At 34.6% G+C, this 27,021-nt stretch overlaps 1 long non-coding RNA gene across 2 annotated transcripts in view; it reads right to left on the reverse strand.

Moving 5' to 3' along the window:
- Positions 1 to 18,045: 18,045 nt before the first annotated feature.
- LOC139847549 (uncharacterized) overlaps positions 18,046 to 27,021 on the reverse strand; it is a 46,246-nt gene continuing 37,270 nt past the window's right edge. Inside the window, exon 3 of one of the 2 annotated variants that reach the window (XR_011759572.1) lies at positions 18,046 to 18,258. This is a non-coding gene — a long non-coding RNA (uncharacterized lncRNA). The remainder of the gene's footprint in view (positions 18,259 to 27,021) is intronic. The other variant, XR_011759574.1, reaches the window with a different exon arrangement.

Below are 27,021 nucleotides of genomic sequence, written 5' to 3' on the forward strand. Positions count from 1 at the left end.
AAAGGTTATGGTTTGTTTTAAAAATGAATGCAGTCTTTGAAAAATGTCTCATATAGAGGTCAAAACCTCGCAACGAAATCAATTAATATGGAACGTTTTTAATCAATAAGAACGGGACATTTCAGTTGGTATCCGAGCGTTGGTCTTAGAGAACCAGAATTTTACATTAGTGTGTCTTATCGAGTTTGTTAGGATGCATTAGTGAGTCTGGACTTTGACCGTGTTTACTTGAAAAATGATTGCTTAACAAATTTTGTTGGAAACTATATATTTTTAACATGTGAATATTATGTGATATATTAATCTCTTAACGCGTTTGGTATTATGTGATAGATGTCTACCTCTAGAACAAGTCCCATTGACTCACCTAATAATAATGAAGAGTCAAATGTAAATTGGAATGATTCGTGGACTGATTCACAAGTTCCCGAAGAGGAACCGGAAGAAGAGTCGGAACCGGAAGAAGAATCGGAACCGGAAGAAGAATCGGAACCGGATGAAGAAATAGAACCGGTGGGGGAAATAATAAAACGGTTAAGTAAAAGAAAATCCTCAACCAACCGACCAAAGTTAATTATGGTCAATGGTGTTTCCGCCAAGGAAGCAAAATATTGGGAGGATTACCAATTCTCCGATGAATCGGATTCCGACGAGAATTCCGATGATGTTATAGAAATTACCCCAACTGAATTTAAAAAGGCAAAAGAAAATAATAAGGGAAAGGGCATAAAAATAGAGAAATCTAATTCCAACCCCGATGAACTTTATATGTATCGTCAACCCCCGAAGTCCTTAAGTTGTAACAATGACCCGGGAACCTCTAAACCACCAGGTTTTTCTAAACCAATGTGGACAACGACGGCTCGTATTAGGGGAACATCATATATCCCTAGAAACTTGGAAAAACGAACCAAAACCGAAGAAGAAGAAACGAGCGATTCGGAATAAGATAGTTGTATTCGTGTGGTGTAATATATGTAATATAGTGTTCTTATGCTTTATGATATATGTAAAAATTGCTTGTATTAATAAGTATTTTTTTATGAATCTAACTCTTGTCTATTTTACAGTTTAAAAACACAAAATGGATAGACAACCCAATATTTTAAGAGACCTACCCGGAGACATGATTGATGAAATCTTGTCTAGAGTCGGCCAGAATTCTTCGGCACAACTATTTAAGGCGAGATCAGTTTGTAAGACATTCGAAGAACGTTCCAAGAATGTCTTGGTTTATAAGAGACTTTCGTTTGAAAGATGGGGGATATCACATTGGGAAACCCATAAGTTACGATGTGTTTACTTTGACGCATATATTGCGGGGAACCCAAATGCTATTTTACGCAACGGGTTAAGAAATTATTTTGACTCAATATATCCGAATAGTGGACTTCGTGATTTAGAAAAAGCGGCTAACATGCAACATAAAGAAGCATGTTATGCTTACGGATTAGTAATGTTCGCTTCTCACCAAAGTGAGAACAAGAACATCGGGCTACAACTATTAAACAAAACATTTCCACAAGTGACGGAGTCGGTAATTGGGGTAAGAAATGAGGTTTTTAGATTATTACGGGACTGTTGGACATTACGTAACCCTCGTCCCTTTGATGACGTTACAACACGCTGTCTTATCAACGGCCATAACGGTTATGTTGCACAAGACCAAGGATGGGAAGTAGTCCTAGTAAAACCAGAATGCATGACTTGTTTCTGGACGTATGAATTACGTGTCTTTATTGCCTTTGCTGAACGACTTGTGTACTAGCTAGAATTGTCTTCACAACTATCTTGTATCAAAGTTATTGTGTGCTATATTTCATGCTTTATGTAAAATAAGCTGTATTGTAAGTTTGTAAAATATTGTATAAAAGTTTGAACGCGAAATATTATTATAATCAGTTTTTCATATAGAATTGTAGTAGTTGAATTGTATATTAGCTACTAAGTATGAACTTAACGGGTAGGTACTACTCGAATTTAAACTTATAAAACGCTAATATGAAGAAAAAGCTTTTATAAATGAGTTCATATTATGCTACGAAATACTATTAACTACTCTTAATATTCTGTATGATTAACTTGTTCCATTTAACTATTTTGAAGGAAATGGCACCGACTACTCGACACACCGTGAATATGAATGAAGAGGAATTCCGTACTTTTCTAGCTTCAAACATAGCCGCAGTACAGGCTGCGCTACATACCAACAATAACCTTGGATCTAGCAGTACAGGAAATCGTGTAGGATGCACCTACAAAGAATTCACTGCCTGCAAACCTTTGGAATTTGATGGAACCGAAGGACCGATCGGATTGAAACGGTGGACCGAGAAGGTTGAATCGGTGTTTGCCATAAGTAAGTGTACTGAAGAGGACAAAGTGAAGTACGCTACGCATACCTTCACAGGTTCTGCGTTAACATGGTGGAATACCTATCTAGAGCAAGTGGGACAAGATGATGCGTACGCACTACCGTGGTCAGCATTCAAGCACTTGATGAACGAGAAGTACCGTCCCAGAACCGAGGTCAATAAGCTCAAGACAGAACTTAGAGGGTTACGAACCCAAGGATTTGATATTACCACGTACGAAAGACGATTCACAGAATTGTGCCTATTGTGTCCGGGAGCATTCGAAGATGAGGAAGAGAAGATCGACGCGTTTGTGAAAGGATTACCGGAAAGAATCCAAGAAGATATAAGTTCACACGAGCCCGCCTCCATACAACAGGCATGTAGAATGGCTCACAAACTAGTGAACCAGATTGAAGAAAGAATTAAAGAACAGACTGCTGAAGAGGCCAATGTGAAGCAAGTCAAAAGAAAGTGGGAGGAAAACGGTGATAAGAATCACCAATACAACAACAACAGCAATTACAACAATAATCGCAACAATTATCCCAACAATCGCAACATCAATCGCAACTACAACAAACGGCCCAACAACAACAACAACTACAACAACAGCAACTACAACAATCATCCCAACAACAATAATAACCGCAACAACAACAACAATCAGAAGCAGCTATGCCAAAGGTGTGAAAAGAATCACTCGGGGTTCTGCACCAAATTTTGCAACAAGTGTAAAAGAAATGGTCATAGCGCGGCGAAGTGTGAGGTCTACGGACCAGGGGTTAATAGAACGAAAGGAACAAATGGTGTCGGAACGAGTAATGGCGGAGCAAGTAGTGTCGGAGCAAGTTATGCCAATGTAGTTTGTTATAAATGTGGAAAACCAGGCCACATTATTAGAAATTGCCCGAACCAGGAGAACACGAATGGACAAGGCCGCGGAAGAGTTTTCAATATTAATGCGGCAGAGGCACAGGAAGACCCGGAGCTTGTTACGGGTACGTTTCTTATTGACAATAAATTTGCTTACGTTTTATTTGATTCGGGTGCGGATAGAAGCTATATGAGTAGAGATTTTTGTGCTAAATTAAGTTGCCCATTGACGCCTTTGGATAGTAAATTTTTACTCGAATTAGCAAATGGTAAATTAATTTCAGCAGATAATATATGTCGGAATCGACAAATTAAACTGGTTAGCGAAACATTTAAGATTGATTTGATACCAGTAGAGTTAGGGAGTTTTGATGTGATAATCGGTATGGACTGGTTGAAAGAAGTGAAAGCAGAGATTGTCTGTTACAAAAATGCAATTCGCATTATACGAGAAAAAGGAAAACCCTTAATGGTGTACGGAGAAAAGGGCAACACGAAGCTACATCTTATTAGTAATTTGAAGGCACAAAAACTAATAAGAAAAGGTTGCTATGCTGTTCTAGCACACGTCGAGAAAGTACAAACTGAAGAAAAGAGCATCAATGATGTTCCCATTGCAAAAGAATTTCCCGATGTATTTCCGAAAGAATTACCGGGATTACCCCCACATCGATCCGTTGAATTTCAAATACATCTTGTACCAGGAGCTGCACCAATAGCTCGTGCTCCTTACAGACTCGCACCCAGCGAGATGAAAGAACTGCAAAGCCAATTACAAGAACTTTTAGAGCGTGGTTTCATTCGACCAAGCACATCACCGTGGGGAGCTCCTGTTTTGTTTGTCAAGAAGAAAGATGGTACATTCAGGTTGTGTATCGACTACCGAGAGTTGAACAAACTTACCATCAAGAACCGCTACCCACTACCGAGAATCGACGACTTATTTGATCAACTACAAGGCTCGTCTGTTTATTCAAAGATTGACTTACGTTCCGGGTATCATCAAATGCGGGTGAAAGAAGATGATATTCCAAAGACTGCTTTCAGAACACGTTACGGTCATTACGAGTTTATGGTCATGCCGTTTGGTTTAACTAATGCACCAGCTGTGTTCATGGACCTTATGAACCGAGTGTGTGGACCATACCTTGACAAGTTTGTCATTGTTTTCATTGATGACATACTTATTTACTCAAAGAATGACCAAGAACACGGTGAACATTTGAGAAAGGTGTTAGAAGTATTGAGGAAGGAAGAATTGTACGCTAAGTTTTCAAAGTGTGCATTTTGGTTGGAAGAAGTTCAATTCCTCGGTCACATAGTGAACAAAGAAGGTATTAAGGTGGATCCGGCAAAGATAGAAACTGTTGAAAAGTGGGAAACCCCGAAAACTCCGAAACACATACGCCAGTTTTTAGGACTAGCTGGTTACTACAGAAGGTTCATCCAAGACTTTTCCAGAATAGCAAAACCCTTGACTGCATTAACGCATAAAGGGAAGAAATTTGAATGGAATGATGAACAAGAGAAAGCGTTTCAGTTATTGATGAAAAAGCTAACTACGGCACCTATATTGTCATTGCCTGAAGGGAATGATGATTTTGTGATTTATTGTGATGCATCAAAGCAAGGTCTCGGTTGTGTATTAATGCAACGAACGAAGGTGATTGCTTATGCGTCTAGACAATTGAAGATTCACGAACAAAATTATACGACGCATGATTTGGAATTAGGCGCGGTTGTTTTTGCATTAAAGACTTGGAGGCACTACTTATATGGGGTCAAAAGTATTATATATACTGACCACAAAAGTCTTCAACACATATTTAATTAGAAACAACTGAATATGAGGCAGCGTAGGTGGATTGAATTGTTGAATGATTACGACTTTGAGATTCGTTACCACCCGGGGAAGGCAAATGTGGTAGCCGATGCCTTGAGCAGGAAGGACAGAGAACCCATTCGAGTAAAATCTATGAATATAATGATTCATAATAACATTACTACTCAAATAAAGGAGGCGCAACAAGGAGTTTTAAAAGAGGGAAATTTAAAGGATGAAATACCCAAAGGATCGGAGAAGCATCTTAATATTCGGGAAGACGGAACCCGGTATAGGGCTGAAAGGATTTGGGTACCAAAATTTGGAGATATGAGAGAAATGGTACTTAGAGAAGCTCATAAAACCAGATACTCAATACATCCTGGAACGGGGAAGATGTACAAGGATCTCAAGAAACATTTTTGGTGGCCGGGTATGAAAGCCGATGTTGCTAAATACGTAGGAGAATGTTTGACGTGTTCTAAGGTCAAAGCTGAGCATCAGAAACCATCAGGTCTACTTCAACAACCCGAAATCCCGGAATGGAAATGGGAAAACATTACCATGGATTTCATCACTAAATTGCCAAGGACTGCAAGTGGTTTTGATACTATTTGGGTAATAGTTAATTGTCTCACCAAATCAGCACACTTCCTACCAATAAGAGAAGATGACAAGATGGAGAAGTTAGCACGACTGTATTTGAAGGAAGTCGTCTCCAGACATGGAATACCAATCTCTATTATCTCTGATAGGGATGGCAGATTTATTTCAAGATTCTGGCAGACATTACAGCAAGCATTAGGAACTCGTCTAGACATGAGTACTGCCTATCATCCACAAACTGATGGGCAGAGCGAAAGGACGATACAAACGCTTGAAGACATGCTACGAGCATGTGTTATTGATTTCGGAAACAGTTGGGATCGACATCTACCGTTAGCAGAATTTTCCTACAACAACAGCTACCATTCAAGCATTGAGATGGCACCGTTTGAAGCACTTTATGGTAGAAAGTGCAGGTCTCCGATTTGTTGGAGTGAAGTGGGGGATAGACAGATTACGGGTCCGGAGATTATACAAGAAACTACCGAGAAGATCATCCAAATTCAACAACGGTTGAAAACCGCCCAAAGTCGACAAAAGAGCTACGCTGACATTAAAAGAAAAGATATAGATTTTGAAATTGGAGAGATGGTCATGCTTAAAGTTGCACCTTGGAAAGGCGTTGTTCGATTTGGTAAACGAGGGAAATTAAATCCAAGGTATATTGGACCATTCAAGATTATTGATCGTGTCGGACCAGTAGCTTACCGACTTGAGTTACCTCAACAACTCGCGGCTGTACATAACACTTTCCACGTCTTGAATTTGAAGAAATGTTTTGCTAAAGAAGATGTCACTATTCCGTTAGATGAAATCCAAATCAACGAAAAACTTCAATTCATCGAAGAACCCGTCGAAATAATGGATCGTGAGGTTAAAAGACTTAAGCAAAACAAGATACCAATTGTTAAGGTTCGATGGAATGCTCGTAGAGGACCTGAGTTCACCTGGGAGCGTGAAGATCAGATGAAGAAGAAATACCCGCATCTATTTCCAGAAGATTCGTCAACACCTTCAACAGCTTAAAATTTCGGGACGAAATTTATTTAACGGGTAGGTACTGTAGTGACCCGAACTTTTCCATGTTTATATATATTAATTGAGATTGATATTTACATGATTAAATGTTTCCAACATGTTAAGCAATCAAACTTGTTAAGACTTAATTAATTGAAATAGGTTTCATGTAGACAATTGACCACCTAAGTTGACCGGTGATTCACGAACGTTAAAACTTGTAAAAACTATATGATGACATATATATGGTTATATATATAGTTAACATGATATTATGATAAGTAAACATATCATTAAGTATATTAACAATGAACTACATATGTAAAAACAAGACTACTAACTTAATGATTTTGAAACGAGACATATATGTAACGATTATCGTTGTAACGACATTTAATGTATATATATCATATTAAGAGATATTCGTACATCATAATATCATGATAATATAATAATTTAAAATCTCTTTTGATATTATAAACATTGGGTTAACAACATTTAACAAGATCGTTAACCTAAAGGTTTCAAAACAACATTTACATGTAACGACTAACGATGACTTAACGACTCAGTTAAAATGTATATACATGTAGTGTTTTAATATGTATTCATATACTTTTGAAAGACTTCAATACACTTATCAAAATACTTCTACTTAACAAAAATGCTTACAATTACATCCTCGTTCAGTTTCATCAACAATTCTACTCGTATGCACCCGTATTCGTACTCGTACAATACACAGCTTTTAGATGTATATACTATTAGTATATACACTCCAATGATCAGCTCTTAGCAGCCCATGTGAGTCACCTAACACATATGGGAACCATCATTTGGCAACTAGCATGAAATATCTCATAAAATTACAAAAATATGAGTAATCATTCATGACTTATTTACATGAAAACAAAATTACATATCCTTTATATCTAATCCATACACCAACGACCAAAAACACCTACAAAAACTTTCATTCTTCAATTTTCTTCATCTAATTGATCTCTCTCAAGTTCTATCTTCAAGTTCTAAGTGTTCTTCATAAATTCCAAAAGTTCTAGTTTCATAAAATCAAGAATACTTTCAAGTTTGCTAGCTCACTTCCAATCTTGTAAGGTGATCATCCAACCTCAAGAAATCTTTGTTTCTTACAGTAGGTTATCATTCTAATACAAGGTAATAATCATATTCAAACTTTGGTTCAATTTCTATAACTATAACAATCTTATTTCAAGTGATGATCTTACTTGAACTTGTTTTCGTGTCATGATTTTGCTTCAAGAACTTCGAGCCATCCAAGGATCCATTGAAGATAGATCCATTTTTCTCTTTTCCAGTAGGTTTATCCAAGGAACTTAAGGTAGTAATGATGTTCATAACATCATTCGATTCATACATATAAAGCTATCTTATTCGAAGGTTTAAACTTGTAATCACTAGAACATAGTTTAGTTAATTCTAAACTTGTTCGCAAACAAAAGTTAATCCTTCTAACTTGACTTTTAAAATCAACTAAACACATGTTCTATATCTATATGATATGCTAACTTAATGATTTAAAACCTGGAAACACGAAAAACACCGTAAAACTGGATTTACGCCGTCGTAGTAACACCGCGGGCTGTTTTGGGTTAGTTAATTAAAAACTATGATAAACTTTGATTTAAAAGTTGTTATTCTGAGAAAATGATTTTTATTATGAACATGAAACTATATCAAAAAATTATGGTTAAACTCAAAGTGGAAGTATGTTTTCTAAAATGGTCATCTAGACGTCGTTCTTTCGACTGAAATGACTACCTTTACAAAAACGACTTGTAACTTATTTTTCCGACTATAAACCTATACTTTTTCTGTTTAGATTCATAAAATAGAGTTCAATATGAAACCATAGCAATTTGATTCACTCAAAACGGATTTAAAATGAAGAAGTTATGGGTAAAACAAGATTGGATAATTTTTCTCATTTTAGCTACGTGAAAATTGGTAACAAATCTATTCCAACCATAACTTAATCAACTTGTATTGTATATTATGTAATCTTGAGATACCATAGACACGTATACAATGTTTCGACCTATCATGTCGACACATCTATATATATTTCGGAACAACCATAGACACTCTATATGTGAATGTTGGAGTTAGCTATACAGGGTTGAGGTTGATTCCAAAATATATATAGTTTGAGTTGTGATCAATACTGAGATACGTATACACTGGGTCGTGGATTGATTCAAGATAATATTTATCGATTTATTTCTGTACATCTAACTGTGGACAACTAGTTGTAGGTTACTAACGAGGACAGCTGACTTAATAAACTTAAAACATCAAAAAATATTAAAAGTGTTGTAAATATATTTTGAACATACTTTGATATATATGTATATATTGTTATAGGTTCGTGAATCAACCAGTGGCCAAGTCTTACTTCCCGACGAAGTAAAAATCTGTGAAAGTGAGTTATAGTCCCACTTTTAAAATCTAATATTTTTGGGATGAGAATACATGCAGGTTTTATAAATGATTTACAAAATAGACACAAGTACGTGAAACTACATTCTATGGTTGAATTATCGAAATCGAATATGCCCCTTTTTATTAAGTCTGGTAATCTAAGAATTAGGGAACAGACACCCTAATTGACGCGAATCCTAAAGATAGATCTATTGGGCTTAACAAACCCCATCCAAAGTACCGGATGCTTTAGTACTTCGAAATTTATATCATATCCGAAGGGTGTCCCGGAATGATGGGGATATTCTTATATATGCATCTTGTTATTGTCGGTTACCAGGTGTTCACCATATGAATGATTTTTATCTCTATGTATGGGATGTGTATTGAAATATGAAATCTTGTGGTCTATTATTATGATTTGATATATATATAGGTTAAACCTATAACTCACCAACATTTTTGTTGACGTTTTAAGCATGTTTATTCTCAGGTGATTATTAAGAGCTTCCGCTGTCGCATACTTAAATAAGGACAAGATTTGGAGTCCATGCTTGTATGATATTGTGTAAAAACTGCATTCAAGAAACTTATTTTGTTGTAACATATTTGTATTGTAAACCATTATGTAATGGTCGTGTGTAAATAGGATATTTTAGATTATCATTATTTGATAATCTACGTAAAGCTTTTTAAAACCTTTATCTATGAAATAAAGGTTATGGTTTGTTTTAAAAATGAATGCAATCTTTGAAAAATGTCTCATATAGAGGTCAAAACCTCGCAACGAAATCAATTAATATGGAACGTTTTTAATCAATAAGAACGGGACATTTCATCATCATCTTCCATTAAAAATTTAGCATGACTTACTGTAATATAATCACGTTGGCCTGACGTCATTATATTATACTAACTCATGCTTCAATTCCCAACACTACTTCAAATCATTCAAAATTTAAACTTGAATTCTACAGAATATAGAAACTAAAACAGTTTCCTTTATGATGTAATAAAGATATCGCAAAGAGATAATTACTTGCGGACAAGAATCGTTATGAATATATCTTCAGAAATATCGAAGATTTTATAACGAAAAATACAATGATATCTTAGAATTTCCAAAATATTTAAATTCGAAGGATAATGAGGAAAAATTTCTGTAAGGATTCAGAATGCGTAAAGAGATCTTCGGTGATATCCAACAGAAATCGAATTATCTAGATTCTTTGGATCTAGGTTTAATTCTTGTGATTTATCCACAGCCTCCTTCATTGTTTGCTTAATCCGTTTTTCAGTACTAGATTTTCTTTTGAGCTTTTCCAATGTACCATTCTTTATTATCAAGCTTTTGGCTATTAAAACTATCTACAGCTTTTGCTGCTTCGTTAGCATTCTCAAGGTTAGTGAATCTGAATTCGCTGGTTATAGGTCTGAGGTGTTTTCAAAAATTTAGAGTTGAAGTGTTTAAGCGTAAGATATATCCATCAATGGATCTAACAGTAGATGAAGAAATGTTGTGATTTTCAAAAGTAATGAATATGAATAGTGATGACATTATGATGTCTTTGAGATTCTCGATAACTCAATTACATTTTCCGGTTCGAAAATCGATGCATAAAGGCATAAGGCATATAGGTATGTGAATGTTTGGAGTAGCAGTAGGAGCTTGTGAATGAACCATTATCTTCAATAACATAGATAGGTTGAGTTAATGAATAAGTTATAAAGGTTTATTCAATACTTTGAAGCGAGTAAACAAGTATGTTCACATAGAAAGTTACAATGAGTTAAGACGAGTTATTTTAAATAAACATACTCAACTTAATTATTAAACGAGTAGAGGTAAACTTCTTTATTACACTGGAAAAGAAAGTACTTAGGGCAAAAGCCCTTACAAGAAAGGAAATCTTAAAGCCAGAACTAATAACGAAAACAAAAAACATGGATTTCCTAGTAGGCTAAGATATCCTACTTAGGATCGGAGCTCCCCTTCATGTCACCTAGAAGCTTCTTGACCTCTTCCATGAGCTTCTCAAACTTGTCATTTTTAGCCTTTTATTTATCGTGAAGGTACTCGAGGTTGTCGTAAAAGTTGTAGACCCTGCCGCTGAGAACGTTGTGTTGATAGTCTGTCATAGCAAAAAGACTGGTGATACGACCCTTCTCGTTCTCTATCATAGCTTTCATGTTGTTTTTGAGATAAACCATGGACTGTTTACCCCACCTAGTACCACGTTCTTCATCAGCCTTCATTTTCATCACTTTCTCCATCACTTTTTCTGTGTTATACTTTACAAGTTCCTCTAGCCTTTAGGTTTGAGTTCTGAAGGATTCTATGATGATCTCTTTCAAGATTTTGTTTTCGTTCTCTAGGTTATTTAGACGCGCCTCTATCTGAGTGATGTTTTCACAAAATGGTGAGCTAGCCCTTTTTGATGGACCGGGTTCATTAGGAGTAGCGGTTTCGGTTTGCTTTCTCTTTAGAGATAAGTTTTCAGATGATTCCTCAATACGCTCTTCTTCGGGCTCGTAGCCTGAGAAGTCACTACTATAGTTAGGAAGGCTTTGAATAGCATCCCATTCAGAAGAACTCGTTGGTTTATATACTGGTGAGTGATTACAGCCAGAGTCGGCAGAATCAACAAGTGTCGCATTTGAATGCGGTGGCGTAATTGGAGAGTACTTAGGAGAGTGGACAGAGTTCTCAGATTGGGGGCATTCTAAGAAAGATTAAAGATTTTAATAAGCATAGTTTCTAAGGTATAGTGTAGCAGTTAACAATTAAAAGCAACAATTAAAGGCACTATAGTCAAGGAAAGTTGTAGTCCTACATTGCTAAGGTACCTAATTGTATAAGGCACACTTAAAATGCAATCCTGGTTCTCTACAACAACACTGCTCTGATACCAATCTGTCACACCCCCAAATAGGGCATGGGGTATTTGTGACTAATTATATCAAATCATAGTTGTATAAACGAGAACTACTCTATATGAGACATTTTGAGTTTTCCAGCTGAAGATAAATAGATTACATTGTATTTAGAGCATTAAGTGTTTTTAAATGAATTGGTAAGTAATGCATGAAGACTCCAAGCATGGCAAGAAATCATCATCAAAGCAGCAGATATACAGTGGAAGCAATATTTAAGTACCTGCGAATAAACATGCTTTAAAAAGTCAACACGAGGTTGAGTGAGTTCATAGGTTTGTCATAAATAATGATTTCAGTAATAGATCACAAGATTTAATAAAAGAAGATATATCATATATATCAAAAGTATGCCATGAGCGTATAATATCAAAACTAAACGATTTTACCCCGAGACAATACATATGTAATTGTCGAGATCATTATTATACCACCAATTGACCTGAGGTCAACAGTGTTGGACGTTACTCCCAATAGTGCTATTTATAATAATTCCGTTTGCCTCTTCATTATCTAGCAATTAATGATATTACAAAGCAGGGTTTTTCATGTTTCATATGAACACAATAACATGTTACATATCAACACAATAAAAGTACTCATGTTGGTCGCATAATAGTTTGCACTTGTGTCTATCCGTTATAAAAATATTGCATTTATTCTCAGCCCAAAAATATATATAAAAAGGGAGCAGATGAAACTCACGATACGATACGATAGTTTGTAGTAAATATGTGTATGACGGCACTGTACAAATGTAGAGTTGACCTCGGATTCACGAACCTATATCAAGTATATATATTAACACATATACTCGTAATCGAATAAGTTTATATATATATATATATATATATATATATATATATATATATATATATATATATATATATATATATATATATACATGTAAGTTTCTTATATTTATTTTATATATTCTAAATAGATAAAAATAATAATTTTATTATGTTACGTGTAAATATATTTATATATATATCATTTTTTTGTTAAAATAGTAATTATAATAATACTAAAATAATATTGGTAATGATAAAAATAATAATAATGATAATATTAATATCAATAATAATAATAATAATATTAATGATTCTATTAATGATAATTATAATGATAGTTTTAATAGTAAAAGAAATCTTATTAAAAGTGATAATCTAATACAAATAATAATTTTAATACCTTTAATAATAAGAATGATAATAATGATAGTAATAATAATAATTTAAATAAAGATGGTAATTTTGATAAAAATGATAAGATAAAATGATACTTTTAATTATAACCATGTTTTTAATATTAATGTTAATAATAACTTTAATATTAGTAATAATAATAATATCAATAATTTTAATGAGAATAATAATATTATTAATAATAAAAATAACTAATAATACTTATAATAATGATGATACTATAACAATAATGATAATGATAATAACAATAATATTCATAATACTTAATATATAATAATAATAATAATAATAATAATAATAATAATAATAATAATAATAATAATAATAATAATAATAATATAAATATTAGAAGGGCTACTTTAATGTAATAGGCTTTAAAAAAAATAAATGCCCATGCCCGGGCTCGAACCCGTAACCTCTCGCTCACCCGAAGCAACATACAACCATCCAGCTGCTACTAATTTTTTTGTTTAATATCATATCCCAAAATATATAACCCGTATTTTATTTCTTCCCTTTTTCTTCTTCTTCTTCTTCAAGAACTCAAATTCGACCAGAGAAAACAACAAGACATGGATTTGGTTTAGGATTTACAAATGAAATAGAAACAATTGGTGGGTAATTAAATTAATTAAAACAAAAAAAAATTAAAAAATTGGTATAGCAAAGCTGCTGCTGTCGCTGTTTTTAAAGGAAAAAAATTCGTGATTTTGATTTTGAGGACGGTTTAGAATTTGGTTCTTTCATGAAACATTTCCTAAATCACTCATAAAAACTATTGAAATCATTAATTGAACTTTATTTGTAACAACGAACTCGAATTCGATCACAAAAGAAATGTTGACTTTTTGTTTCAAAAACTTTGACTCGAAAATTTAAACTCGATGATTGAAATTGAAAGCTGTAAATTTACAGTAAGTTTAAGTGGAAGATTCCTAATAAGACTGCATTAACAGATTTTGGAATTTGATTCGAATTCGAGCTATTGCTATCATGAACCAAGAACAGAGGTGATGACGGTTAAAAAAATTAAAATAAATAATGTATCAGTTTCAATTGATAATTGATAATGTGAGATCGTTTGGTACTCCATAACACTGAATTGCGTTGATTTATAATGCAAGAATGTGGGTGTCGACTAATAATCACGATCAAGAACAAAACAGAAATAAAATATATAAAAAAATAAAGCATATAAAAATCACGAATAAATATATAAAAATATAAAGCAGAGATCATGATCGACTAAAAAAATACAGATAATGTTTGACCTAATTTAGGTATTTTGGTTTATGTCCGTTCTTTTTGTTTTTAATTAATATTAATATTTAGTAAATATATTAATAATAATAATACAAATAATAATAATTATATTAATAATAATAATAATAATAATAATAATAATAATAATAATAATAATAATAATAATAATAATAATAATAATATTGATAAGATACTAGTAATAATAAACTTAAAAATGATGATAAATTAGTTTAATAACAATTAATAATGATAATAATAGTACAAATAATAATAACAAATAATAATAATGATGATAAAAATATAAAATAGTAATAATATTAATATGAAAATAAAATCATAATTTTTAATTATAATTAATAATAATGATAATAATCATTATAAAATGTTAATAATACTAGTAATAATAATATAACAATTTAAATGTATCACATTTCATTATATTGCAAATAATAATATAACAAATACTGATATTAATATTAATATTAATATTAATATTAATAATAGTAATAATATAACAACTATATTATCTTGTATATGATTTTTCATATTTGATTATAATTAAATCGTATTTTAAATTATATTTCAAGTTTATATATATATATATATATATATATATATATATATATATATATATATATATATATATATATATATATATAAGTATTTAAAATTATTTGTTTGTGAATCGTCGGAATTAGTCGAGGTTTAGTTTAAATTTAATCGGAAATTTTCTAGGTTATCACACGGCTCATCCAATTGAGCGACTCGGTTGGATGATGTATTAACATTCCACAAAGGTCTAAACTTTCTTAAGCATAATAGAATATAGGGTGTGCCATATCCGAGAGACCTGACGTGTTTCGATGCTTTCGTTAATGATTGGATTTAAAAAGATAGTTAAGCCCTTAAAAAGAGTTCAACCATAAAGAACACCATGGCCAAGTCAGGTTTGACTTCCATGAACACGTCCGGTTATCCTAACGGTCCAATCCTTTATGTGTTTAAACAAACAGTTCCTTAATTAACTAAGAATCCCTCAAGCGGGGTGCAATGCTTAAGACCGCGTTATGGTGAAGTGTACTAATCAGCACTGACCGGGTTCCATGGCCTTAATTAGAAGAGGTAAAGCTTACAACAACCGTTGTGCTTCAGTGTGCACGTATGAAGTTTATATGCTTGGTGACTACACCAGTATGGTCTAGGATCGACAATGTACTAGGGGTCTAGTTAGATGTTTCACTAGAGTCCTCAGTCGGAATCTAAGGCTCGGTGGACTTACTACAACTGGTGTGCCTCAGTCAAACTCATGTTGTATTCGATAGACTTCTCTTACCAAGGGGTGACACAGATAGTGTACTCTGAATCGGGGTTCGCGACTTCCCAATAACAGAGCCAATAACTATGTTCTATTATTTGAAAAAGTGATTGAGTTTAAAGCATAATCAGAAAGCATCTTGACAACATACACAAACCATAGTATTATTGCGGCATTATAATTGACTACATCTCAGCATACACTAAAGATAACTACTTACTAATCATGGCAACAATATCACAAAGCATAATAATGGAAGATATTATACAAAGACAAAGGATATAGGTACCGGTAGATTAAACGAGTTCCGAATACAAAAGTGAGAACTTCAAACTCCAGACCGCTCCTAATACAATCTTCGACGTTCTTCTCCGGGTACTAGGTTTCCCGCACGGAGTCGAAGACCTTGAAAGTATGACTTGTAATGACCCAACCCGTTATCCAACCGAAAACACTTAAAAAATTTTTTTTAAAACAGTCCAAATTCAGCAAATGGAGTGGTGCACCCCATGGTGGAGCGGCACTCCAAAGTGGCCTCTCCACTTCCCTTTTAAGCACGTTCGTAAAACACGTTTCCCAACCCTTTTAAATTTAAAAGATCATCATACAACATTAAGTTAAGTATTCTAAGCATGTTTTTACAAAAATCACGTTTTATGACTCCGGGCCCACATCGGCCCGTTTAACCATCGAATTGCAAAATATAATTTTTGACCACATGAGTTTAACACAAAATAAAGACCGAGCATGGTGATTGGGGATACGCTACCCAATCCTAATCAATCCAAAAGCACGTCTTCTAAAGCAACCTACACGAGTCACTAGTTCCCACGCTTACCCGAGCCACCACCTCCACGCGAATCTATAAAAATATAAACAACGAGAGGGTAAGCTAATGCTTAGTGAGTGAGAATATACTACATACATATATATATGCATAAAATGGACACACTACACAATAATAATCAAATAGAACATACCGGAGCATCCAAGCATAAAGGCAAGCTAATTTAAGCATACTGTACGATCGCTATACAACAAGCTAATATGTCAACGACGTAAGTACACCAACAACGATATGTACAACGCCAACAAGCTACACCCGGAGGGTTAGCTACAACACAATCAATACGACAATATATATGTATATATATATATATATATATAACAAAGCGTAAACCACCCAAGGTTAACCCCTTAACCCAATACCGAAAGCCAAATACCAAATACCAAAATGAAGATTAGCCGAACTACACGAGCCTTAGTAAATCCGCACCACATGCGACTGTTATCTTCAATACCACCACAACATCGAGGTTTGCCGAAACTACACGAGCCTTAGTAAATCCGCACCACACGTGACCACTACCTCAATAAGATTACCGAAACTACATGCGTCATCATGAATTCGCACCACACATGATTCACTTCCCAAATCAAAACCGACATCATCGGGGTTACTCAACCGCAACTCAATACCAATCCCACGCCATCGGGATTATATAAACCCACATCATCGGGGTTATCCAAATCGCAACTCAATACCAATCCCACTACATTGGGATTATATAACTCCACATCACAAGTCCATGTGATAACGTACACACGAAGTGTGCACCTCGCCAAAGGTGGTCAACCAAAACGCACAACCGTGCCAATTGGACCTATTACACAAGTCCATCAAATCCACCTATACCTGAAGTGAGCTCTATAGCCGAGGATCACCTCACCCAACCCGCACCCATCCTATACATACATATGCACATAGTATATTGACACTCACCTTGAAATCTTGATGGATGCAAAACCAAAAATCCGTAATCGCCAATGTAACGTACCTATTCCATTTATCACATAACAAACAACACAATTAGGGTGGATTGCAAACCAACCCATATTCACCACTAGTGCAATTTCGATCCAAATGCACTTCCAAGCACAAACCACGCCCAAACTAACCAACAATCACTAACACAAGTGAGAATGGTCCTAATACGCCAATTAAACCCAATCATAAGGGTTAAACACCCATCATGCCCAATTTGACACCTAAACCCTAATTTTGACCCATTTCAAAATTAGTCAACCAAATACCCCCAAATTGAGACGACCCGTCCTAATCTATAAAGACGAATACAATAACATACGATTACATTGCGAGGTATTTAACCTCTAAATAATACATTTTACAAACATTGCACTCGTTTTTAAAAGACAAACTTTCATTACATCGAAAGCTAACACCCATACATACCATTTCATATTATCTCAACTATCAATGACTTAATAATAATCTTGTTGAACTCAACGACTCAAATGTAACGTCTTTTGAAATATGCCATGAATGACTCCAAGTAATATCTTTAAAATGACCAAATGCACAGCGGAAGATTTCTTTAATACCTGAGAATAAACATGCTTTAAAGTGTCAACCAAAAGGTTGGTGAGTTCATTAGTTTATCATAATCAATCATTTTCAATAATATAATAGACCACAAGATACTCATATTTAGGAAATAATCTATGCAGGTCTACTCACTGCTGTAAAATCATTCATATGAAGAATACCAGAATCTCACCAACGGTAGCTAATGCATCATGCAATGCAAAAATTTCTCACCGAGGGTAGTTAAAACAACACAAACTCACCAATGGTAGCTAATGCATCATGCAATGCAAAAATTTCTCACCGAGGTAGCTAATACAACACAATCTCACCAACGGTAGCTAATGCATCGTGCAATGAAAAAATTTCTCACCGAAGGTAGCTAAAACGGTAGCTAATGCATCGTGCAATGCAAAAATTTCTCACCGATAGTAGCTAATAAATCGAACCATTTCAGTAGCTAATGCATCGTGCAATGCAAAAATTTCTCACCGATAGTAGCTAAAAAGGTAGCTAATGCATCGTGCAATGCAAAAATTTTCTCACCGATAGTAGCTAATAAATCGAACCATTTCGGAAGCTAATGCATCGTGCAATGCAAAAATTTCTCACCTATGGTCGATAATACAATCTTTATTGTAATCGAACCTCTGAATCAAAATAATTTTATCATAGAATGTAGTTTTGAATACTTGTGTCTATTTCATCAAACATTTATAAAAGCAGTTCATGTATTCTCAGTTCAAAAATATATCTCAAAAGCATTTAGTAAAACAGTTATAAAAACAGCACATGTATTCTCAGTCCCAAAAATGTAAAGAGTAAAAGGGAATCAAATGAACTCATAATACTGTATTTCGTAGTAATTATGCATATGATGGCATTGAACAAGTGCAAGGTTGACCTCGGATTCACGAACCTATATTAAGTGTATATATATATATATATATATATATATATATATATATATATATATATATATATATATATATATATATATATATATATATATATATATATATGAAATGTCCCGTTCTTATTGATTAAAAACGTTCCATATTAATTGATTTCGTTGCGAGGTTTTGACCTCTATATGAGACGTTTTTCAAAGACTGCATTCATTTTTAAAACAAACCATAACCTTTATTTCATAAATAAAGGTTTAAAAAGCTTTACGTAGATTATCAAATAATGATAATCTAAAATATCCTGTTTACACACGACCATTACATAATGGTTTACAATACAAATATGTTACATCGAAATCAGTTTCTTGAATGCAGTTTTTACACAATATCATACAAACATGGACTCCAAATCTTGTCCTTATTTTAGTATACAACAGCGGAAGCTCTTAATATTCACCTGAGAATAAACATGCTTTAAACGTCAACAAAAATGTTGGTGAGTTATAGGTTTAACCTATATATATCAAATCGTAACAATAGACCACAAGATTTCATATTTCAATACACATCCCATACATAGAGATAAAAATCATTCATATGGTGAACACCTGGTAACCGACATTAACAAGATGCATATATAAGAATATCCCCATCATTCCGGGACACCCTTCGGATATGATATAAATTTTGAAGTACTAAAGCATCCGGTACTTTGGATGGGGCTTGTTGGGCCTGATAGATCTATCTTTAGGATTCGCGTCAATTAGGGTGTCTGTTCCCTAATTCTTAGATTACCAGACTTAATATAAAGGGGCATATTCGATTTCGATAATTCAACCATAGAATGTAGTTTCACGTACTTGTGTCTATTTTGTAAATCATTTATAAAACCTGCATGTATTCTCATCCCAAAAATATTAGATTTTAAAAGTGGGACTATAACTCACTTTCACAGATTTTTACTTCGTCGGGAAGTAATACTTGGCCACTGGTTGATTCACGAACCTATAACAATATATACATATATATCAAAGTATGTTCCAAATATATTTACAACACTTTTAATATATTTTGATGTTTTAAGTTTATTAAGTCAGCTGTCCTCGTTAGTAACCTACAACTAGTTGTCCACAATTAGATGTACAGAAATAAATCGATAAATATTATCTTGAATCAATCCACGACCCAGTGTATACGTATCTCAGTATTGATCACAACTCAAACTATATATATTTTGGAATCAACCTCAACCCTGTATAGCTAACTCCAACATTCACATATAAAGTGTCTATGGTTGTTCCGAAATATATATAGATGTGTCGACATGATAGGTCGAAACATTGTATACGTGTCTATTGTATCTCAAGATTACATAATATACAATACAAGTTGATTAAGTTATGGTTGGAATAGATTTGTTACCAATTTTCACGTAGCTAAAATGAGAAAAATTATCCAATCTTGTTTTACCCATAACTTCTTCATTTTAAATCCGTTTTGAGTTAATCCAATTGCTATGGTTTCATATTGAACTCTATTTTATGAATCTAAACAGAAAAAGTATAGGTTTATAGTCGGAAAAATAAGTTTCAAGTCGTTTTTGTAAAGGTAGTCATTTCAGTCGAAAGAACGACGTCTAGATGACCATTTTAGAAAACATACTTCCACTTTGAGTTTAACCATAATTTTTGGATATAGTTTCATGTTCATAATAAAAATCATCTTCTCAGAATAACAACTTTTAAATCAAAGTTTATCATAGTTTTTAATTAACTAACCCAAAACAGCCCGCGGTGTTACTACGACGGCGTAAATCCGGTTTTACGGTATTTTTCGTGTTTCCAGGTTTTAAATCATTAAGTTAGCATATCATATAGATATAGAACATGTGTTTAGTTGATTTTAAAAGTCAAGTTAGAAGGATTAACTTTTGTTTGCGAACAAGTTTAGAATTAACTAAACTATGTTCTAGTGATTACAAGTTTAAACCTTCGAATAAGATAGCTTTATATGTATGAATCGAATGTTGTTTTGAAACTTTTAGGTTAACGATCTTGTTGAATGTTGTTAACTCATTGTTTATTATAACAAATGAGATGTTAAATTATTATATTATCATGATATTATGATATATAATATATCTTAGTATGATGTATATACAGTTAAATGTCGTTACAACGATAATCGTTACATATATGTCTCGTTTCGAAATCATTAAGTTAGTAGTCTTATTTTTACATATGTATTTCATTGTTAATACACTTAATAATATATTTAATTATCATTTAACATAATTAACCAAGTGTATCAATATCTTAATATGATTCATATGTACCTAGTAAGACGTTGTTATAACGATAATCGTTATATATATCGTTTTCGAGTTTCTTAAATTAATAGTCTCATTTTTATGTATATAACTCATTGTTAAAATACCTAATGAGATACATACTTATAATAAAAACATGTTAACTATATATATAACCATATATATGTCATTGTATAGTTTTTACAAGTTTTAACGTTCGTGAATCACCGGTCAACTTGGGTGGTCAATTGTCTATATGAAACATATTTCAATTAATCAAGTCTTAACAAGTTTAATTACTTAACATGTTGGAAACATTTAATCATGTAAATATCAATCTCAATTAATATATATAAACATGGAAAAGTTCGGGTCACTACAGTACCTACCCGTTAAATAAATTTCGTCCCGAAATTTTAAGCTGTTGAAGGTGTTGACGAATATTCTGGAAATAGATGCGGGTATTTCTTCTTCATCTGATCTTCACGCTCCCAGGTGAACTCGGGTCCTCTACGAGCATTCCATCGAACCTTAACAATAGGTATCTTGTTTTGCTTAAGTCTTTTAACCTCACGATCCATTATTTCGACGGGTTCTTCGATGAATTGAAGTTTTTCGTTGATTTGGATTTCATCTAACGGAATAGTGAGATCTTCTTTAGCAAAACATTTCTTCAAATTCGAGACGTGAAAAGTGTTATGTACAGCTGCGAGTTGTTGAGGTAACTCAAGTCGGTAAGCTACTGGTCCGACACGATCAATAATCTTGAATGGTCCAATATACCTTGGATTTAATTTCCCTCGTTTACCAAATCGAACAACGCCTTTCCAAGGTGCAACTTTGAGCATGACCATCTCTCCAATTTCAAATTCTATATCTTTTCTTTTAATGTCAGCGTAGCTCTTTTGTCGACTTTGGGCGGTTTTCAACCGTTGTTGAATTTGGATGATCTTCTCGGTAGTTTCTTGTATAATCTCCGGACCCGTAATCTGTCTATCCCCCACTTCACTCCAAAAAATCGGAGACCTGCACTTTCTACCATAAAGTGCTTCAAACGGCGCCATCTCAATGCTTGAATGGTAGCTGTTGTTGTAGGAAAATTCTGCTAACGGTAGATGTCGATCCCAACTGTTTCCGAAATCAATAACACATGCTCGTAGCATGTCTTCAAGCGTTTGTATCGTCCTTTCGCTCTGCCCATCAGTTTGTGGATGATAGGCAGTACTCATGTCTAGACGAGTTCCTAATGCTTGCTGTAATGTCTGCCAGAATCTTGAAATAAATCTGCCATCCCTATCAGAGATAATAGAGATTGGTATTCCATGTCTGGAGACGACTTCCTTCAAATACAGTCGTGCTAACTTCTCCATCTTGTCATCTTCTCTTATTGGCAGGAAGTGTGCTGATTTGGTGAGACGATCAACTATTACCCAAATAGTATCAAAACCACTTGCAGTCCTTGGCAATTTAGTGATGAAATCCATGGTAATGTTTTCCCATTTCCATTCCGGGATTTCGGGTTGTTGAAGTAGACCTGATAGTTTCTGATGCTCAGCTTTGACCTTAGAACACGACAAACATTCTCCTACGTATTTAGCAACATCGGCTTTCATACCCGGCCACCAAAAATATTTCTTGAGATCCTTGTACATCTTCCCCATTCCAGGATGTATTGAGTATCTGGTTTTATGAGCTTCTCTAAGTACCATTTCTCTCATATCTCCAAATTTTGGTACCCAAATCCTTTCAGCCCTATACCGGGTTCCGTCTTCCCGAATATTAAGATGCTTCTCCGATCCTTTGGGTATTTCATCCTTTAAATTTCCCTCTTTTAATACTCCTTGTTGCGCCTCCTTTATTTGAGTAGTAAGGTTATTATGAATCATTATATTCATAGATTTTACTCGAATGGGTTCTCTGTCCTTCCTGCTCAAGGCATCGGCTACCACATTTGCCTTCCCCGGGTGGTAACGAATCTCAAAGTCGTAATCATTCAATAATTCAATCCACCTACGCTGCCTCATATTCAGTTGTTTCTGATTAAATATGTGTTGAAGATTTTTGTGGTCGGTATATATAATACTTTTGACCCCATATAAGTAGTGCCTCCAAGTCTTTAATGCAAAAACAACCGCGCCTAATTCCAAATCATGCGTCGTATAATTTTGTTCGTGAATCTTCAATTGTCTAGACGCATAAGCAATCACCTTCGTTCGTTGGATTAATACACAACCGAGACCTTGCTTTGATGCGTCACAATAAATCAAAAAATCATCATTCCCTTCTGGCAATGACAATATAGGTGCCGTAGTTAGCTTTTTCTTCAATAACTGAAACGCTTTCTCTTGTTCATCTTTCCATTCAAATTTCTTCCCTTTATGCGTTAATACAGTCAAGGGTTTTGCTATTCTGGAAAAGTCTTGGATGAACCTTCTGTAGTAACCAGCTAGTCCTAAAAACTGGCGTATATGTTTCGGAGTTTTCGGGGTTTCCCACTTTTCAACAGTTTCTATCTTTGCCGGATCCACCTTAATACCTTCTTTGTTCACTATGTGACCGAGGAATTGAACTTCTTCCAACCAAAATGCACACTTTGAAAACTTAGCGTACAATTCTTCCTTCCTCAATACTTCTAACACCTTTCTCAAATGTTCACCGTGTTCTTGGTCATTCTTTGAGTAAATAAGTATGTCATCAATGAAAACAATGACAAACTTGTCAAGGTATGGTCCACACACTCGGTTCATAAGGTCCATGAACATAGCTGGTGCATTAGTTAAACCAAACGGCATGACCATAAACTCGTAATGACCGTAACGTGTTCTGAAAGCAGTCTTTGGAATATCATCTTCTTTCACCCGCATTTGATGATACCCAGAACGTAAGTCAATCTTTGAATAAACAGACGAGCCTTGTAGTTGATCAAATAAGTCGTCGATTCTCGGTAGTGGGTAGCGGTTCTTGATGGTAAGTTTGTTCAACTCTCGGTAGTCGATACACAACCTGAATGTACCATCTTTCTTCTTGACAAACAAAACAGGAGCTCCCCACGGTGATGTGCTTGGTCGAATGAAACCACGCTCTAAAAGTTCTTGTAATTGGCTTTGCAGTTCTTTCATCTCGCTGGGTGCGAGTCTGTAAGGAGCACGAGCTATTGGTGCAGCTCCTGGTACAAGATCTATTTGAAATTCAACGGATCGATGTGGGGGTAATCCCGGTAATTCTTTCAGAAATACATCGGGAAATTCTTTTGCAATGGGAACATCATTGATGCTCTTTTCTTCAGTTTGTACTTTCTCAACGTGTGCTAGAACAGCATAGCAACCTTTTCTTATTAGTTTTTGTGCCTTCAAATTACTAATAAGATGTAGCTTCGTGTTGCCCTTTTCTCCGTACACCATTAAGGGTTTTCCTTTTTCTCGTATAATGCGAATTGCATTTTTGTAACAAACGATCTCTGCTTTCACTTCTTTCAACCAGTCCATACCGATTATCACATCAAAACTCCCTAACTCTACTGGTATCAAATCAATCTTAAATGTTTCGCTAACCAGTTTAATTTCTCGATTCCGACATATATTATCTGCTGAAATTAATTTACCATTTGCTAATTCGAGTAAAAATTTACTATCCAAAGGCGTCAATGGACAACTTAATTTAGCACAAAAATCTCTACTCATATAGCTTCTATCCGCACCCGAATCAAATAAAACGTAAGCAGATTTATTGTCAATAAGAAACGTACCCGTAACAAGCTCCGGGTCTTCCTGTGCCTCTGCCGCATTAATATTGAAAACTCTTCCGCGGCCTTGTCCATTCGTGTTCTCCTGGTTCGGGCAATTTCTAATAATGTGGCCCGGTTTTCCACATTTATAACAAACTACATTGGCATAACTTGCTCCGACACTACTTGCTCCGCCATTACTCGTTTCGACACCATTTTTTCCTTTCGTTCTATTAACCCCTGGTCCGTAGACCTCACACTTCGCCGCGCTATGACCATTTCTTTTACACTTGTTGCAAAATTTGGTGCAGAACCCCGAGTGATACTTTTCACACCTTTGGCATAGCTGCTTCTGATTGTTGTTGTTGTTGCGGTTATTATTGTTGTTGGGATGATTGTTGTAGTTGCTGTTGTTGTTGTTGTTGTTGTTGTTGTTGTTATTGTTGTTGTTGGGCCGTTTGTTGTAGTTGCGATTGATGTTACGATTGTTGGGATAATTGTTGCGATTATTGTTGTAATTGCTGTTGTTGTTGTATTGGTGATTCTTATCACTGTTTTCCTCCCACTTTCTTTTGACTTGCTTCACATTGGCCTCTTCAGCAGTCTGTTCTTTAATTCTTTCTTCAATCTGGTTCACTAGTTTGTGAGCCATTCTACATGCCTGTTGTATAGAGGCGGGCTCGTGTGAACTTATATCTTCTTGGATTCTTTCCGGTAATCCTTTCACAAACGCGTCGATCTTCTCTTCCTCATCTTCGAATGCTCTCGGACACAATAAGCACAATTCTGTGAATCGTCTTTCGTACGTGGTAATATCAAATCCTTGGGTTCGTAACCCTCTAAGTTCTGTCTTGAGCTTATTTACCTCGGTTCTGGGACGGTACTTCTCGTTCATCAAGTGCTTGAATGCTGACCACGGTAGTGCGTACGCATCGTCTTGTCCCACTTGCTCTAGATAGGTATTCCACCATGTTAACGCAGAACCTGTGAAGGTATGCGTAGCGTACTTCACTTTGTCCTCTTCAGTACACTTACTTATGGCAAACACCGATTCGACCTTCTCGGTCCACCGTTTCAATCCGATCGGTCCTTCGGTTCCATTAAATTCCAAAGGTTTGCAGGCACTGAATTCTTTGTAGGTGCATCCTACACGATTTCCTGTACTGCTAGATCCAAGGTTATTGTTGGTATGTAGCACAGCCTGTACTGCTGCTATGTTTGAAGCTAGAAAAGTACGGAATTCCTCTTCATTCATATTCAAGGTGTGTCGAGTAGTCGGTGCCATTTCCTTCAAAATATTCAAATGGAACAAGTTAATCATACAGAATATTAAGAGTAGTTAATAGTATTTCGTAGCATAATATGAACTCATTTATAAAAGCTTTTTCTTCATATTAGCGTTTTATAAGTTTAAATTCGGGTAGTACCTACCCGTTAAGTTCATACTTAGTAGCTAATATACAATTCAACTACTACAATTCTATATGAAAAACTGATTATAATAATATTTCGCGTTCAAACTTTTACACAATATTTTACAAACTTACAATACCGCTTATTTTACATATAGCATGAAATATAGCACACAATAAATTTGATACAAGATGGTTGTGAAGATAATTCTAGCTAGTACACAAGTCGTTCAGCAAAGGCAATAAAGACACGTAATTCATACGTCCAGAAACAAGTCATGCATTCTGGTTTTACTAGGATTACTTCCCATCCTTGGTCTTGTGGAACATAACCGTTATGGCCGTTGATAAGACAGTGTGTTGTAACGTCTTCAAAGGGACGAGGGTTACGTAATGTCCAACAGTCCCGTAACAATCTAAACACCTCA

Source organism: Rutidosis leptorrhynchoides, chromosome 5 (assembly GCF_046630445.1).
Source record: "Rutidosis leptorrhynchoides isolate AG116_Rl617_1_P2 chromosome 5, CSIRO_AGI_Rlap_v1, whole genome shotgun sequence".
Taxonomy (NCBI): domain Eukaryota; kingdom Viridiplantae; phylum Streptophyta; class Magnoliopsida; order Asterales; family Asteraceae; genus Rutidosis; species Rutidosis leptorrhynchoides.